General features: G+C 44.6%; 1 protein-coding gene across 9 annotated transcripts in view; it reads right to left on the bottom strand.

Moving 5' to 3' along the window:
- The window catches only part of LOC134219086 (putative transcription factor capicua), a 196,324-nt gene that overhangs the window by 156,775 nt on the left and 20,516 nt on the right, over positions 1-19,033 (bottom strand). For 2 of the 9 annotated variants that reach the window (XM_062697768.1, XM_062697773.1), the window contains exon 1: positions 16,421-16,954. The exons of 1 other annotated variant lie outside the window; for it this stretch is intronic. The gene's annotated coding sequence lies outside the window, so the exon portion shown is untranslated. Of the gene's footprint in view, positions 1-16,420; positions 16,960-17,921; positions 18,503-19,033 lie in introns of those variants that run through there. 6 more of the 9 variants (XM_062697769.1, XM_062697776.1, XM_062697772.1 and 3 more) reach the window with 6 other exon arrangements.

Below are 19,033 nucleotides of genomic sequence, written 5' to 3'. Positions count from 1 at the left end.
AATCCCAAAAACCGCGTAAAAACGAATTTTAATCGAAAATTTTTGCGATTTTCACGCAATCTATCGATTTGTTTCAAATATTGTGCATACTCTTTGTTATACAGACAGTGAATAGAATATGAACACATCATAACTTCTTGTCCATCAAAAAAAATCCTGAAGTAGCTTTTTGATCTACACGCGTTTCCAAAGATGTGTCGTCCGGTTTTAAATGCGATACAAACCCTATAAGCTACGAACAATAGGATGTGTTCTAAGCATAAGTTCTTAGCCATCCAAAAAATCCTGGAATAAAGCCTTTAGATCCATCGATTTGTTTTAGATGTGGTATTAACTCTAAATGGCACGAATATTTGGATTCTACGCACTTGACATCAATTCGATACGTTCTAGTTTCACTGCGCAGTTCATATAGGAGCAGAGCGATATACAAAAGTTACTCGATTCTACCACGTATGAGCAACCCCCAGTCGTAGAGATTGCATCGTCTAACGACTGCCCATCTATCGTGAACAGTGCATCACCGGATGTTTCACCAATCGTGGTTTCCCATGGAGATTTAATTGCTGTTTGAGCATGTCCACGTTATATTTCGGCCACTCAGATAATGTCCCATTGATTTATCGTTATTTCATCAATTTGGATGACAGCCAACAATCACGTAGGAAGTTGGGTGTCCGAAATTTAACGTGGACAAGCGGGAAAGAGCAAATAAAAAACTAGAATTTTTGAACCGCGAATGAAGATATTAGAATTCTTTCACAAATTACGTAACACCAACCCTACCCCTCGTAACAGTATTTAGGAATGGTTTAATTTTTTTTGTATGAATCATAACGCGGCACGGCAAATGCTGGGTAAAGCGTACCATTGGTGCTTCGCGTACCTGAAGAAATAAAATAGGGTCCGCGACGTTAGGCATAATGGACGTTTGGCATAATTCCACCTTCTTTATGTCATGGGCTGTTCTTTGGGTCATTTAGCCTAACGTCCATTATGCCCAACGTACATTATGCCTAACGGGATATACCCAAAAAAATCTCGCGGTCCTTAGCCCCTTACCTAGCAACTCCTATTCCTACCTCCTCGACGTGCTGGCCGGGATACGAACAACCTTAGGGAAGATCGGGTAACCAACCCCGGTGGGAACGGGAACTATGGTCGTATGCTGACAGGGAAGGGGGGGTTTGCTCCTTCCCGGAGATGCAAATCTTACTTAGCGTCTGTTCTCCATGTTAGAAGCGGCTCACAACAGCGTCTGTTCTCCATGTTAGAGGCGGTTGATCATCGTCCGAGTGCCAGCGAGGGACTCTAAGTGAAACTGTGCACCGTGGTAAACTGGGAATACAGAGGAATGGTCCTCCGGAAATTTATTGGGTTTAGTGTCAGGCCCTGCAAGCCAGCAAAAAAAAACTTACGCAACGAATAATCAACAAGAGAGTACGAACCGGAATCATCGGCGAAGACCACTGCGAGGAAAAAGGACTAGCGATTGGAAACTCGGTTCGTGGAACTGCAAATCTCTCAACTTCATCGGGAGCACACGCATACTCGCCGATGTGCTCAAAAACCGTGGATTCGGCATCGCAGCGATGCAGGAGGTTTGTTGGAAGGGATCAATGGTGCGAACCAGTGGTGCAATTTATCATCAATGCCTGCTGAGTGTGATTCTTTTGTTTGTATTTTTCTCTGCTCCTCTTTGCCTATGACGGTGCCTTTCAGTCAGAAAGACAAAGCAGGAGTAGCTTAGCCAACTCGGTTTGCCAACAGCGGGCTGAAGCTGATGATCATTCGGTACAAATTTCCTGTCTTTGTCTTTCAAGTGATAGTATTCACCCATGCATTTATATAGGGCCGTCACATTCACGCCGCAGCGAGTGAACTGAATGGACTGTCACTGCGGGCTGCGTGTGCAATGAGAAAAGAGGTCTTTTGTTTACTTTATCTTTGATTGTTGCTGCTAATCATTTTCAGTTTTCACTGCTACGAAGTGAGTGTGAAGAGGCAATGGTATCAATATCCTACAAATTTCAGTCACTGAGATTGAGAATTCGCACCACTGGTGAGAATGTTTAGGGGTAATCATAGGGGAAACTGGACACACATGATCCCCGGGGACACATGATCCCCCCCTGTTTTCTCGAAAACTAATCACATTTTTATACCAGTGATATGTTCAAATAAATCCGTTAGATAGAATATTGAATCTGAGTAACATTTGATATTAGTTACTTTATGTATATGAGTTTTAGAGCGGTTTTATTATTTAAGCATTCCTTTTTCAATCCTTTTTTTTCTTCAACGGAGAAAAGATTATTAACTTCTAATATGTCCAACCAAAACGTACCAAATTTTTACTGGACAAAGTTTTATTATTGTAGAATTGAATAAATTCATTCAATTAACTATTGCTTATTTTCCATTGAATACAAAAACAAAACAAGATAAATACTCAACATGGACACACTTGATCCCCCACAGTTTGGACACACTTGATCCCGATATTGCATATATTAAGGCGTTTGTTGTATACCGTCGCATATTATTGTATTGTATGTAACTAATTAATCTGTTAGAATTCTTTTCAAGTTAAAAAGTATAAATAAATTTAATATCTCTTTAGTTTTGTCAATCAGACAATACACGCGCAATTTGAATTTCTCAATAGGCTTATTTTATTAACCAGAAAAAAGTGTAGTTGAACATGAACATACTTAGTTTTGATTAGTTTTATTAAATGCATTTTAACATTATTTTCAATGAAAAAGAGTGTAAATTAAGCTTTGAAAATACTCAACAAATCACAGGGCTTAAAATCAGTATTAATTTTTTTCCGTTTGAACTAGGAGAAGTTTGCTTACAAATACCATTTATTTGTAAATCTTCTTAAAGAATTTTTAATAAAAGGCTCATTCAACATCTTTTGGTCAGTCGCTTAAGAGAAATCGCATTTATGTAATAATAACATGCACAACAAAAATGATGATGCGTGACAGTACCATATTGATGTATGAAGTCATCATCCTGGCATGATCACGGTTGTGGTATTGATAGTAGTCTGGTGATCTCGATGTACCGTCGTCGGGAGAGGCGATGGGTCAAATAGGGGTGATAATGGGTCACTGTTTCAGCTACTTATAATGCTTGAAGAATAGATTGAATGCATCTGAGGACAAGAAGACCAAAATATAAGAGACCTTTTTGAACAATTCTGCTCTACTACCTCTAGACTGCCGGTGAGAACGATGACCCATTCTCTCCCCCGATGGCGGTATCACACTCTTTTTATATTGGTCCTAAAACTGGTACATGGCATTGGCATACTTGCCTTGCTTAATACTAACAATATTTAATTTTCGCACGACTGATATTACGGTAGACTATGAAGAATTGTTAGGATTTGAGGCTAGACCAATTCAACCTTTCGTTAGACTTGGAAGAACCTAAACATGTTCAGCTCATAAAGGGATCAATTTCCCCCTGTATGGGGATCAAGTCTCCCGCAAGTTTTGAAAATGCCAAATTTTCTATCTTTCGGCAAAATCGATTTTTTGGTAACTTTCATGAACAAAAAATTGCTTCCAATGACGTTTTTGAATAGCTTATTAAATTCTTTATCAAGTCCATCAAGAAGCGTGCAATTCTGTGCTTGTTACATCGAGAAATATCCTAAACAAAAAGTGGGGATCATGTGTGTCCAGTTTCCCCTACTATCTAGAAGAACTGTGGCAACACACACGAGCTGGGAACAGCTTTCGTAGTGATGGGCAATATGTAAAGGCTCGTGATCGGGCGATGGCCGATCAATGAAAGAATGTGCAGGTTGAGGATCAAAGGCCGGTTCTTCAACTACAGCATAATCAACGTCCATAGCCCACACTCCGAAAACACTCATGATGATAAGGACGCATTCTACGCGCAACTGGAACGTGAGTACGACAGCTGTCCAAGCCACGACGTCAAAATCATCATAGGAGACTGAACGCTCAGGTTGGCCTTAGACCGAGGAGGAGCTTAGACCGACTATTGGGAAGTTCAGCGTTCACCGGCTGACGAACGAAAACGGCCTACGGCACTTCCCCGACATTATCGACGTAAGTACATATCGTGGCGCTAACATCGACTCTGACCACTATCTGGTGATGGTGAAACTGCGACCAAAACTATCCGTCATCAACAATGTTCGGTACCGACGACCGCCGCGGTACGACCTAGAGCAACTGAAGCAACCTGATGTCGTCACTGCATACGCGCAGCATCTAGGGGCAGCGTTGCCGGAAGAGGGTGAGCTCGATGGGGCCCCTCTTCAGGACTACTGGAAAACAGTTAAAGCAGCCATTACGACGCAGCGGAGAACAACGTCGGGAATGTGGGACGAAGTCGACGGAGCGATTGGTTCGACGAAGAGTGCAGACAGATTCTGCAGGAGAAGGACGCAGCGAGAGCGGTGGCGCTGCAGCAAGGTACCCGGCAGAACGTGGATCGTTATAGACGGAAGCGGAGACATCAGACTCGCCTTTTCCAGGAGAAGAAACGCCGCCTGAAGGTGGAACAGCTGTGCCGTTCTATCAGAAGCTCAACGCATCCCGCAAAGGCTTCGTGCCACGAGCCGAAATGTGCAGGGATAAGGATGGGAGCATCTTGACGGACGAACGTGTGGTGTTCGAAAAGTGGAAGCAGCACTACGAAGAACATTTAAACAGCGCTGAGAGTACAGGCAGTGAACGTCAAGGCAGCGGAGGAAATGACTACGTCAGGGAAGTTAAGGATGTGATCCAACAGCTGAAGACCAATAAAGCAGCTGGTAAGGGTGGTATCGGAGCTGAGCTCATCAAGATGGGCCCGGAAAAGCTGACCACTTGCCTGCATAAACTGATAGTCAGAATCTGGGAAGTTACTGGAGGAGTGGAAGGAAGGGGTTATATGCCACAGCTACAAGAAAGGCGACAAGCTGGAGTGTGAGAACTTTCGAGCGATCACAATCCTTAATGCCGCCTACAAAGTGATTTCCCAGATCATCTTCCGTCGTCTGTCACCATTAGTGAATGAGTTCGTGGGAAGTTATCAAGCCGGCTTCGTTGACGGCCGATAACGGACCAGATCTTTACTGTACGGCAAATCCTTCAAAAATGCCGTGAATACCAGGTCCCAACGCACCATCTGTTCGTTGATTTCAAGGCGGCATACGACAGTATAGACCGCGTAGAGCTATGGAAAATTATGGACGAGAACAGCTTCCCTGGGAAGCTTACCGGACTGATCAAAGCAACGGTGGATGGTGTGCAAAACTGTGTGAAGATTTCGGGCGAACACTCCAGTTCGTTCGAATCGCGCCGGGGACTAAGACAAGGTGATGGACTTTCGTGCCTGTTGTTCAACATTGCGCTAGAAGGTGTCATGCGGATAGCCGGGTGTAACAGCCGAGGTACGATTTCCAACAAATCCAATCAATTTATTTGTTTCGCAGATGGCATGGACGTCGGCCGAAAATTTGTAAAGGTGCAGAACTGTACACCTGCCTGAAACGTGAAGCAACAAAAGTTGGACTGGTGGTGAATGCGTCAAAGACAAAGTACATGCTGGTGGGCGGAATCCGAGCGCGACAGGGCCCGCCTGGGAAGCAGTGTTACGATAGACGGGGATACCATCATGGTGATCGAGGAATTCGTCTACCTTGGATCCTTGCTAATGGCTGATAACAATGTTAGTCATGAAATACGAAGGCGGATCATATGTGGAAGTCGGGCCTACTACGGGCTCCAGAAGAAACTACGGTTAAAAAAGATTCGCCACCGTCATAAGACCGGTAGTCCTCTACCGACATGAAACATGGACAAACCTCGAGGAGGAGTTACAAGCACTCGGGTGCGTAGGACCATCTTTGACGGTGTCCAAGATGACGGTGTGTGGCGGCGAAGAATGAACCATGAGCTCGCCCAACTCTACGGACGCAGTATCCAGAAGGTAGCCGGAAGGGTACGATGGGCAGGACATGTTTCAAGAATGCCGGACAGCAACCCTGCAAAGATGGTGTTCGCTTCCGATCCAGCCGGTACGAGATGGCGTGGAGCGCAGCGAGCAAGGTGGGCAGACCAAAACGACTTGGCGAGCGTGGGGCGCATTCGAGGATGAAGAAATGCGGCCCCGAACCGTGTATTGTGGCGTCAAATTGTTGATTCAGTGTTATCTGTTTAGGTGTAAACTAAATAAATGAAATGAACTTAAGCATGCAACTTATTGCCAGTAAATTGATCAAGGAAAACTGCCTTAAAATGAATGCAGTTCTACACACATACATAAGCACATATACAAACTCAAACAGATATCACTTCAATCCACCTAGCGGAGTTGATTGGTAGATGAAAGTAATTTCTAAGGCGAACATATAGCATTTTCGTACAAGGAAAATAGATGAAACTATACTGAATGAAGAATGTAATGCAATAAGCGGGACTAGGTTTACTATAAACGTGCTTGCGTAAACACAACGTCGCCCATATTAGTAGCTTTCTTGCGTCACATCATCATTCAACGACCGGCGTCGTTGCCGTTAGCTGGGTGTGTGCTTGGATATTAGAACAATCGCAGTCAACAAGGCGCGCGCACTTGATTGTCGTAGCCCCTCCGCTAGGCAACCCAAGTCAAGAATACGTTCGCTCAGTTCCTATGCAGGCCGCAGGTATCCACGGGCGCCTTGACCGCCGAAGTGACTTATACACCCTCCGCACGGAACGGCATTTAGGACCACCATGTCAGCAACCATGCAAACTACTGCAGCAGCAGCAGTCACTAATTGTAACCCAGTCACCGACCGGCGGCGGCGGCGGGAACATTCGTGCCAGGCTGCACAATGTCAACGCAATTTGCATTAATAGAAGTCGCGAGTTGCACACCGCACCGGTCCGGAACGGAACGGGTCGATACGGATGTGGGAAGACATCGGGGGGGCAAAATGCGTGCATGCAGTTCCTCCTATTATTAGGTTCTGCACACAACTCGGAGAAATCGCTCGTTGCCATATCACGGGTATCTGCCACCACGGCGAATGAATAGCTAAAGAGTTAGTGTTTACCGCGGGCACATTTTCATATGCATATCTGCGCTGAGCCGTTCGTTGAAGCCCGACGAATGAGACGAAAGTGCAGTCATCAGCCGGAGCGATTTGCGATGAATCACCGTTTTTAAATTAGCCACTAACTGTACCCCGGAGACGGGATGAGCCCTTCGGTAGTATGTCGCTGACAGAGGGGAGTGGCGGTAATAGGATGTAAAAAATGCAACGTTCTTAGTTTTTCAGAATCGGCACAGGCAAAGTCGCACGCTACGGCCGGATGAGGATGTTTTGGAGTATCTTTGCCAAAAAAGAGAATATTTGCAGTGCCATGTTTTTGGTAGACATAGCTTTGCAATGTTTAGTTCACAATTTCTAATCCGTAATGCAATCTATTTGCGAGAATAACGTCTCCCGTGAACTTGTTGTCATCAACTTAATATATCATTAAAAAAAATTAAAAAACTTAATATATTTTGCTCAAGATGATAAAATCCGTTTGATTGGGTAATGATATCACAAGCCCGGAAAACAAAGTCATACTATTCGATTTGATTCCATTATGTACTTTATTTGCCGAGCTAAGAACAAGATTCTCGCAGTTAAGGAACCCCAGCCGATTATATGCTCGGAATGTTTACACATCGTCATCCACCGAGAACACTGGCGGCCGCTAAGAGCCCCTGCCAGCGGCGACGGTCGGCAGGCGTTCGTAGTGAACTTGATTGGATTGTATTCAGCGCACACACACTCACAGCACATAGCAGCGGACCGAAGGAATCGCTGCTACGCGGCTAAATCCAAGTGCATTTCATAATGGTATGTTTACTTTACAATCACCGTAGGTAGGGTGACTGGTCTTGTTTTCATCCCAAACTTTGCGCAATGAAAGACAACCGCTATCAGTCGCTTTGACATTGATTGATGTATAATTTTTGGTCGATCATGTATCAGGATCTTTTTTTTCTAGCCGTTCGTCGTGCTGCGAAAAGCATATTATATGAAATGGACGAACATAACACCTGTGCCCTAATATGAATTGATTTTGTTCTACTGGATGATATCTTTTCTTACTTCTACACATGAAATAGTGTGTAAATTACAACAACCTGTATAAGCGATAATACTGTATAAGAACTGTTCAATTTATTTAGAGGGCAGTTTAATATGACGATATAAAACAGACCAATGTGCAAATTTGATGGAGTTCGCTTTTTCGTATATTATAATACACTGTCAATCAAATGTAATTTTTGTAAAGAGATAAAACAGTTTAAATCCAAACGTCTAAGACGAGTTTAGTACTCTCCATTTAATTCCACTACGTTTTGTTATCTTTGCAGATGCGTATTTCGACTCGACTTCGAGTCAAGTACGAGACACTGAAGACGACCACAAAGTTGCGGTCGAAATACGTATCTGCAAAGATAACAAAACATAGTGGAATTAAATGGAGAGTACCAAACTCGTCTTAGACGGTTGAATACATTCCACTAAAAAATTTGGGGTTGCATACAAGACACGACCGCTCGACGAACTACGTAAAACCAAATATATGTAGTACACTGAACCTATCATTCCGCTCTATATAGAAGATTGGGAACCTTCCCACCGACACTGCTACCCAGCTTTTGCAGCCCCTCCCACTCTGTTAGGGAATAGGGACCCCACTGTCTAGCAGCGGAACACTCCATTCATACACTCCAGTTTAATAATGAGCCCCCGTAACGCTGGGTAGACACCTTTGCGTAGTGTGTTACGGTGTAAGATCTACCACGGTCACATTGTCAGCTACAGGCAAATCCTGACCCAACGAATACCTTCCCCAACATCCAACTCCGTGGTACTTATGAGGGTGTCGCTGAGTCGGGGGCCTCTCGTTAAGTAAGTTCTACAACAACACTTCCTTCCTCTCTCAAGTTACGTTGAAGATGGGCGTGGCCAGGAGTAGTAATCCTCATGCTTTTGTGATTTTTATCCTAGATTGGTGTGGTGTGGTCCTACCTTGATTTCTGATAGCAATTCGAATAAGGATTTCAAAAGAAAAACATGAGTATCACTAGTGTCCAATCTACGAAGCACGCCGTAACTATGCTATGCTATGACAAAATTAAAACAAATCTAGACCAACATTTGAAAAGGGCGTAACAGCCAAAATTTATTCCTTCTGATTCTTTGTCCACATATATAGCTTTATATGTAGACGAAGAATCGGAAGGAATAAATTTTGGCTGTTACGTCCTATTCAAATGTTGGTCTAGAAATGATCTGTTATCATATGATTAGCATTATGATGCTCATTTGAAAAAAAATCGGAATCTCCAAGTTGCTGTCAACAATCATTACCAGATCCCCTTCTTGGATTTTATTCACTGGTTAGAACCATTTTGTTCTGCGGGTTGAAGTAGGCAGGTAGAGGTGTGCACCGGTCGGAGAATCGGCGGCGGCGTTTGTCAGAATTTTGGTCTGTGGAAAGTTCTCCAGAAAAAGTTTTTCCAAAATACTCATTTGGAAATTTGCACAGTGTAAAAATGTTACGGCATTTATGATGTCTCCATTCGGTTTGATTTATTTTCTCATTACTTTTTAAAATTACAGGATGTCTATGGAGCTACTATGGAGTTTGTGTTCAGTATTACATACAAGAAAAAGTTGGATGTAAAGTTAAAGGCTATTGATCGCAAAAATATGGGTTTAAATATTTCCATAGCGTTAATCAATAAAGACAAAAAAAGAATTTTTAACTATGTAGGGTAAAACGACCTATTATGGAGGCGTTAAGCACCGTGCCAAAACAAAATTGATTACAAGAATTCTTCAAAACTTACCTGTTGGTTGATTTCCACATTGTAGGTAGTAGTTGAATAGGATTCTCGTTAACTATAGTTTCGTAAATATTACGTCAATTGTGCTGAACTTATGTTGTTTTGTTTTTATCATAATAAAAACAAACTACCGTAATAATAGGACGCAGTTGCCTATCGTTGCGATATTTTTTGAAGGTCCTAATGCTGCGGTATTGCATGTAATTCTTATGGAAAGCGATACCGCAACAATAGGACCTTAGCACTACCGCAATAAATTGGAAAGGATTCAAATTTTTAACGAAAAATGTCGATTTTTTATCATTTTGAACGGAATTTTGTTAAACAAAAGCTGTTATAGTCGTTAATCCGAAGAGTTTTAGCGTACCCACAATTGTTTTTAACGGTATTATATCCAGAATGGACTACTTAAATACGACCGCAACATTAGGGCAGCATACCACAGCGATAGGACGTTTTACCCAGTAAATCAAGCTGAGCTAAGCAAATGACCAGTCGGCCGTATGTTCATTTCGGCTAAATGACATTTTCAGCTAGATGTTTTTTTATTGTTCACGACTGAAAGCCACTCCAAAAAGCAAACTCATTGAAACAGTCTTGATAATTGGGTAATTTTAGATAGGCGGAAAGACGGCTTTGGCAGGTTTTGTTCTATTATTGGCAGGGGTGGGTTTTGTCGACCAAACTTTATGAAATTTGGCCACAATATACTATGATATGCAAAGAATGTTTAGGCCAAATTTGAGCATAATCAGTCATAAAAAACACCCCTGACAATAATAGAACAAAACCTGCCAAAGCCCTCATTCCTCCTACCAAAATATTGTATTGCACTTAATATGCATGGCGATCAGTAAATCAAATCCTATCAAATTCTACTTATTGCAACCAGCACAGTGTAGAAAAAGCTGTGGAACGACAACACTTAAAACATTTTACAGATTTCGGTGAATTTTGGTAGTGCAGCCTGGGCACTGTTGTCCTTCTGACATCAGCTAGAGTGAGAGGGTGCGTATTGTGGGGTCTGCCTAGGATGTGGTGGGGTTCGACAGTGGGCTCTGTTGAACTTCTATAAAAAGCTGCATGTGTCCCCAAGCAGGCCCTATCAAAGCGACCGTGTGCCGCTCAAAGCGCACTAGCCTAGTCCTGGTGTTGGGTGGGACTTTAAATAAATTGACCCGACTGACCGAGCGTCTGTTCACCAAGGAGGTGCGGCTCCAACAGCGTCTGTTCTGGCATCCAGCGGCTGAGTATGAAATGCTATTCCCTGGAAGCTATACCTAAGATGGTAGCCCCATCTCGGTGGATAGGGAACCTTGGGCCAACAACCTACTGTTCCCGAAACATCAATTTGCTCGAGAATCCGATAATGAAAGAATACGGACTGATTTTACGGCGACGACTCTTAGCGCGAAACAACGGACACGAATAGGAACATGGAACGTTTTAACCCTAGCCCAGCAGGGTAAATTGGCACAACGTGCCAATGAGGCACGCCGCATGAAGCTTGAGATCCGGGGACTGAGTGAAGTCCGTTGACCAAACTTTGGAGAACACCGAACGCCGTCGGGACAAGTTCTGCTATACTCTGGTTTACGAGGTGAACACGCTCCCCGGCATCGCGGAGTTGGCTTCCTACTAAGCGCTCAGGCACACTCTGCGCTTATGAAGTGGGAACCTATAAGTGAAAGGATAATCGTTGCCAGATTTAGAACACGGGTCCGAAACCTTACTATAATCTAATGTTATGCGCCAACCGATGCTGCCGATCTGCAAGACAAAGAGAACTTCCGAAGGGTGATATCAAGATCTGTTTGGGCGACTTCAATGCGAAGATTGGATCCGACAACTCGAACCATGAGCGCATTATGGGACGCCATGGTCTCGGAGAAATGAGCGAAAACGGAGAGCTGTTTGCATAATTTTGTGGTAATAACGACATGGTGATCGGGGGATCGCTCTTCCCTCATCGACCGGTTCACAAAGTCACGTGGGTCTCCCGTGACGGCTTTACAGAAAATCAAATCGACCACATCTGCATCAGCCGAAAATGGAAACGGAGCTTTCTTGATGTACGGAATAAACGTAGTGCCGATATCGCGTCTGATCATCACCTCCTCATCGGCGAAATACGCCTGCGCATTGCGCGGATTCGTCGGCAGGAGGAAAGAGTTGGACGACGATTCAACACACGCCGACTGGAAGATGCCACGGTGAAACGGTCCTTCGTTGAAGAACTGGAGACGCGTGCTGCAGATATTCCGGAAGGTGGCAGCGTGGAAGACCAATGGACCGCCATCAAGAATGCCTTCATCGCCACCAGCGAGAACAATCTGGGCGAACTACGCACCCAGAGAAAACAATGGATCACCGATGAGACCTGGAGGAAGATAGAGGAGCGAAGAGAAGCCTAAGCCGCGATAGAGCGATCGAAAACCAGAGGAGCCAAAGTTTTAGCCCGTCAACGATACACGGCTCTTGAGAAGGAAGTAAAACGCTCATGTCGACGGGACAAGCGAGCGTGGGCAGACTCTCTGGCCGACGAAGGAGAGAGAGCCGCCGCAACCGGGGACATTCGCCTCCTCTACGGTATCTCACGACGCTTAAGCGGGGCGAAGATGAATGCAACGATGCCTGTGAAAGACGCGAATGATCAGTTATTGACCGACCCAACTGACCAGCTGAAACGCTGGTTCGAGCACTTCGAACAACTTTTTCAAGTGCCACCCAGGCCATCACCACCTCGGCATAATCTGCCTAGGATCCGACGTATAACACGTGTCAATACCGAAGCTCCATCACTGCTAGAGATTCAAACAGCCATCCAAAGCATGAAATCGAATAAAGCCCCAGGGGTCGGCCGCATATCAGCCGAGATGCTCAAAGCTGACCCCATGACATCCGCTCAACTACTGCATCGTTTATTTCGCAATATCTGGGACACCGCAACTTTCCCGGTCGACTGGATGCAAGGTATCTTAGTGAAGGTGCCCAAAAAGGGTGACCTGACTGTATGCGATAACTGGCGAGGCATTATGTTGCTGTGTACCGTTCTCAAAGTCCCTTTACTTGGTATTCATTGACTACGAAAAAGCTTTCGACCGTCTCAATCACGAGAATATGTGGGGCGTCCTGAGACGCAAGGGGGTTCCTGAGAAAATCATCGGCCTCATCGAAGCACAGTACGAGGCCTTTTCGTGTAGAGTGCTGCACAATGGGGTCCTGTCCGACCCTATCCGGGTCGTAGCTGGTGTGAGGCAAGGATGTATTCTATCACCGTTACTGTTCCTCATCGTAATGGACGATATTCTGGTAGATGCGATTGACCGTGAACCAAACCGCGGGCTGTTATGGCAGCCTATAACAATGGAGCACCTAAATGACTTCGAATTGGCGGATGATGTTGCACTCCTCGCGCAACGGCACTCTAATATGCAGAGTAACCTCAACGACCTTGCCGAGCGCTCCTCTTCGGCAGGTTTAGTCATCAACGTCAACAAAACTAAATCGTTGGATGTAAACACGGCGACTCCTTCCAGTTTCACAGTAGCCGGGCAACCAGTGGAGAATGTTGAAAGCTTCCAATATCTTGGTAGCCAAATGGTGTCAGACAGCGGTACCAAGATCGACATAGGCGCACGGATCAAGAAAGCAAGGGCTGCCTTGCAGATAAGTGAACGCACCAAAATACGAATTTTCAACTCTAACGTGAAATCTGTGCTGTTATACGCTAGCGAAACATGGTGTGTATCAGTGGAGAACACTCAACGGCTGCAGGTGTTCATTAACAGATGCCTGCGGTATATAATTCGGGCCTGGTGGCCTCACAACTGGATCTCAAACAACGAGCTCCATCGTCGTTGTCACCAGAGGCCGATAACAACAGAAATTCGGGATCGGAAGTGGGGCTGGGTCGGCCACACTCTACGTAGGGGCGGAAACGAAATCTGTAAACAAGCATTAGACTGGAACCCAGCGGGACATCGCAGCAGAGGCAGACCCAGAGGCTCATGGCGGCGAAGCCTCAATAAAGAAATAAAAGAAGTCGACCGAAATCTAACCTGGCAACAGGTTAAAGCGATAGCCGGGCATCGCTCAGGATGGAGATCTTTCAAGTCGGCCCTTTGCACCACCGGAGGTGTACAGGATCCATAAGTAAGTAAGGTGAGTTTTGCTTCAATTAACTTAAATTTTAATAGCAGAATTGTTCGGTAAATAATGTGTAAAAAACCTTAATTCTATTCTTAATTCTAAAGGTTTGAAAGCCTCCATTTGAGTGGTTATTCCGAAAAGATTATTTGCTTCGTTGAAAAAGGCTTAGAAGCCGCTTTCCCAAAATTAGCAAGCTTTCTTTCAAGAAGCTCCGAAACTTCTTTTCAAGAGGATCCAAAATCTTGTTACAAGATGCTCGGAAGCCTCCTTTCAAGAGGCTCGAAAGCCTCCTTTCAAAAGGATCGGAAACCTCAAGAGGCTCGGATGCCTCCTTTAATGGAGCTCGGAAGCCCCCTTTCAGGAAGGCTCGGAAGCCTCCTTTCAAGAGATTCGGAAGCCTCCTTTGAAGTAGCTCGGAAGCCTCCTTTGAAGAGGCTCCGAAGCCTCCTTTCAAGAGGCTCGGCAGTTTCCTTTCAAGAGGCTCAGCCACTTCCTTTCAAGTGGCTTGGAAGCCTCCTTTCAAAAGGTTGGGAAGCTGCCTCTCACGGGATCGGAAGCCCCTTTTCAAGTTACACTCTTCTCAGGTAGTCTCTTCTCAAAGACTCGGAAGCCTCCTTTCAAGAGGCTCGGAAGCCTCCTTTCAAGAGGTTCGGAAGCCTCCTTTCAAGAGGTTCGGAAGCCTCCTTTCAAGAGGCTCGGAAGCTTCCTTTCAAGAGGCTCGGAAGCCTCTTTCAAGAGGCTCAGAAGCCTCCTTTCAAGAGGCTCAAGCCTCCTTTCAAGAGGCCTCAGCCTCCTTTCAAGAGGCTCAGAGCCTCCTTTCAAGAGGCCTCAAGTCTCCTTTCAAGAGGCTCAGAGTCTCCTTTCAAGAGGCTCAGAAGCCTCCTTTCAAGAGGCCTGGAAGCCTCCTTTCAAGAGGCCTGGAAGCCTTTTCAAGAGGCTCAGGAAGCCTCCTTTCAAGAGGCTCAAGCCTCCTTTCAAGAGGCTGGAAGCCTCCTTTCAAGAGGCTCAGAGCCTTCTTTCAAGAGGCTCGGAAGCCTTCTTTCAAGAGGCTCGGAAGCCTCCTTTCAAGAGGCTCGGAAGCCTCCTTTCAAGAGGCTCGGAAGCCTCCTTTCAAGAGGCTCGGAAACCTCCTTTCAAGAGGCTCGGAAGCCTTCTTTCAAGAGGCTCGGAAACCTCCTTTCAAGAGGCTCGGAAGTTTCCTTTGAAGTAGCTCGGAAGCCTCCTTTGAAGAGGCTCGGAAGCCTCCTTTCAAGAGGCTCGGCAGTTTCCTTTCAAGAGGCTCGGAAACTTCCTTTCAAGTGGCTGGGAAGCCTCCTTTCAAAAGATTGGGCCTCTCACGGGATCGGAAGCCCCTTTTCAAGTTACTCTCTTCCCAGAGACTCGGAAGCCTCCTTTCAAGAGGCTCGGAAGCCTCCTTTCAAGAGGCTCGGAAGCCTCCTTTCAAGAGGCTCGGAAGCCTCCTTTCAAGAGGCTCGGAAGCCTCCTTTCAAGAGGCTCGGAAGCCTCCTTTCAAGAGGCTCGGAAGCCTCCTTTCAAGAGGCTCGGAAGCCTCCTTTCAAGAGGCTCGGAAGCCTCCTTTCAAGAGGCTCGGAAGCCTCCTTTCAAGAGGCACACTGTAACTTACACTGTAACATTTTGGCATCAATCGCTTAAGATTTATTCGAGTTATGTCTCCGGCCGGCGGAAAAATAATCATGGCGAGTTGCTGCAGAACCGCGATTTTCTTTTCGAATTGCTCAACTAGTTTTTTTGTACTTCAGGATTCATATCATAATAAATTTTTACAGAATTCTAATAATTCCATCTGTTTTGCAAAAAATCCAAATGTAGGTAATTCCTTTATTCGATAGAGAAAAAAAAGCCAGTGGAGATATATCAGCTTCCACACGGATATTCTTCCCTCCCCCTTCATACGGGAGTTTGGCAGAAGGAAGGTCGTGTGATATGTGCCATCACAAAAATTGCCCTCCGCTCGCTTTCAAATCGACTTCTATAAAAACATTCTTCATGCCTGCCGTATCCTAACGGAACTATCAATTCTATACTTTCGCCTCTAATTCTATCATGAACATGTGCGTCTAAGTTTGGAAGATGATATTAGCATTTTCATATCATTCAAAAAAAACTTATTTTATCGGATATATACCATGATTTTCGCAGGAAGTGCTTATTTTTGTAAGAATGTGCTTACCAATTGTTTTGTTTACAAAATCATGTAGGAACGCCCAAATGTTTACAAAATCATGTACGCCCAAATGGCCTCGAAACACATTATTGAAAACATGGAATGACGAACCGATTTGAGACATCATAATTAATTTCCAAACTGTACGGTTTAGTGTTCCCCTCTTTAAATCCTGTCATAAATTTTTCCACTACTTTCTGCTCTCACCTTGTCATTATCCACACCATTATCAATCTGGCTGCTGAATTCTGCCTGGTTCTTTCGTTTGACTGGCTTCTTGCATCTAATTGTTTCCTTTCGCTACTCCTCCACTCCGTTGTTTTCAACTACGTAGTAGAGTTTGTCTGCGCACGATTTGCAGTGACACAATGAAAAACCATTCTTTCACCAAGTATAAGCAGAAGCTGTTTCACTTGCTTTTCACACAATTATTAGGACGTTTTCTCGGTCTGCTGAACTCAAGAAGACTACGCTAAATTGACGGTTGTTGTTGTTGTTGCTCATGAAAAACAAAAATCTCTCACAATCGTAAACGTCAGAATTTTTCCATCATTTACCCCCGCACCAGTTTATCGTGCAGCCACCACCATCACCAGACCACACCGCCGTGTCAATGCGCGATCTGGATTTTACGAGAAACGGACACCACCGCACCGCGCGCGTACTCTTTTTTGAGAACACCCGAAAGAGTAAAGAGAAGCGAATGAACGGGCGTCGAAAATAAAAATAACAAAAACAACAACGCTGGCGGCAGTAGCAGCAGCAGTCTACTACACGATTCATTGATTTAGATTCAGGCTATTTTACCTAAACAGCTCCCCGCGTACTACACTGCTGCACTGCACTTCAACCTGCCGTCCTCGCCGTCGTCGTCGTCGCAGCCACTGTACGAGAACCCTAGCGGCTAGCACCAACACACAGATACTCTCACCCAGTACGCTGCGACCAGTCACTTTCAGCGAGCTCGTCGTCGTCCAAACGACCAACAACACTGACTGACTGGATGGCTTACTGGAGGCACAAGCACAGGTTTTTTTGCGGTTTTCTGCTGTGTCCGTTCGCTCTCTCGCACTTGGACCCGGTTCTCCGGGGGTACAGGGTGTGACAAAAATAATAACAAGTTATGCGGGAATTATTGACACAATTTGCATAACATCAGAATCAATATCAACAAATATGCAAACAGATGTAAGCCAACAGAGCATTATAGTGAAATTATCACTTAAAATTACGGAGACGAGCCAGCCTCGGGCTGAAAGTCTCCTTAACAAAGAAAAAAAAACTTAAAATTACCTTAGAAAATTCCAAAGTTTCTGATTTTTTAAATCGAGGTCCATATAGTGCTCTCCTGGATATCATCTCATAGCTCCTATGTTCATCTAATCAAAACACAAAGCAATCAAAGATGATTATTTTCAGTGAGCACGCGTGTTAGCAAAAAGAAGCGACGAAATTGAAGCTGTATTTCTTTGCTTCGCGATGAGATGAACATATGTTTCATTGAGATGAAAAACGGAACAGTTCCCCTACACATCAAAATGAGTAAAAGTCATAATCCGCTACACAATGACTCCAGTTGCTGAACCAGCTAGGGTAACCACTGAATAGAATGAATAACGAACTCCTGTACCAAATGATGATGTTTGTTCGTACACCATAAGAACTAATTTGAATCTGAAACTCTTTCTAATTGATAGGATAGTCTTACCTGTAAAACATTCGTGACAACCTTACATAGAATTTATAAATTCCAGCACAGTCGTTAACCCCTAAATCATCTCTCTTTTCATTCCCCCGCACACTGTAAACTGTTCTCCGGTTCTGGTGCTGTTGCGCCTGTATCGTTTTCTTTCATAATTTGTGTCTCCTTTTCGGTTGATGGCTCACATTTTGCCTCATCTAACTGTTTCACACCGGAGACACTCGTCTGATTTTCCCCGTCCGATTACACTTGCCGTACACAATTGCACAATTAATCCCGTTCCCTCCCGGCACACTCGATCATGCCGCGAATGTTTCGATTCCAACTATCGTACAGATTCCACCTTTTCAACATCACTATTCCCCGTGGTGAGATCAATTCTGACTGGAACAACTGCAGCCCGTGGATTCTTCCACTCCAAATAAAGAACTGGAAAACTGGTTCCTCTAACTCCGGTTAACTCTTCTTTCACTTCTTGCGGTCGCCTGGGACCTCTGCGCTTGCCCTCGTCCACACCACTCGGTCTATGCTGATCAATGATCGTACAACTCCGCGCTCACGATCGTCTACCAACCGTACCGTTCGACGCAGAACATCACACAACATCATCGCGTATGAGTCGGCCGTCGTTAATGTAGTAACCCTCGGCAGTCAGTCAGCTCGTAATACGATGGGAAGAAATTTGATTGAGGAAAATAATTGCCTCTATGGAGCAATGGAGACGAGAGCGAACGAACAAGAGAGCCGAGCGATATCGGCTCCGAGAGCATGGGAAGCATAATGAATTGGAAGAGTGTTGAAGAAATGCAATTCCAAGGTTGCCATGTTCGATTTTGAATTTTTGTTTAGCAAATAACTTCGATGGAGTAATATTATAGAATGGGAATTCTAATCGAAAAAATGGAAAGGTGCATTAGCTGCATGGAAAAGATTTTATAAGAAGTAGCAGAACGGAACATGTGTTGTTAGCAGTAAGTGTTACGGTATGTCAATTGTTTGAATCGGTGGTAGGCAGGCTTCGGAATTATCGCTCATATGATATGAGTAAAAACCCAGGAACTCCAAGTAGTGGAGTGCGGTTTTTCATGTTGCCCTGTGACCATATATTCTCACACAAT

Source organism: Armigeres subalbatus, chromosome 3 (assembly GCF_024139115.2).
Source record: "Armigeres subalbatus isolate Guangzhou_Male chromosome 3, GZ_Asu_2, whole genome shotgun sequence".
Classification (NCBI taxonomy): domain Eukaryota; kingdom Metazoa; phylum Arthropoda; class Insecta; order Diptera; family Culicidae; genus Armigeres; species Armigeres subalbatus.
Note: the sequence above shows the minus strand (reverse complement) of the source record. Positions and strands in the feature narration are given on the sequence as shown.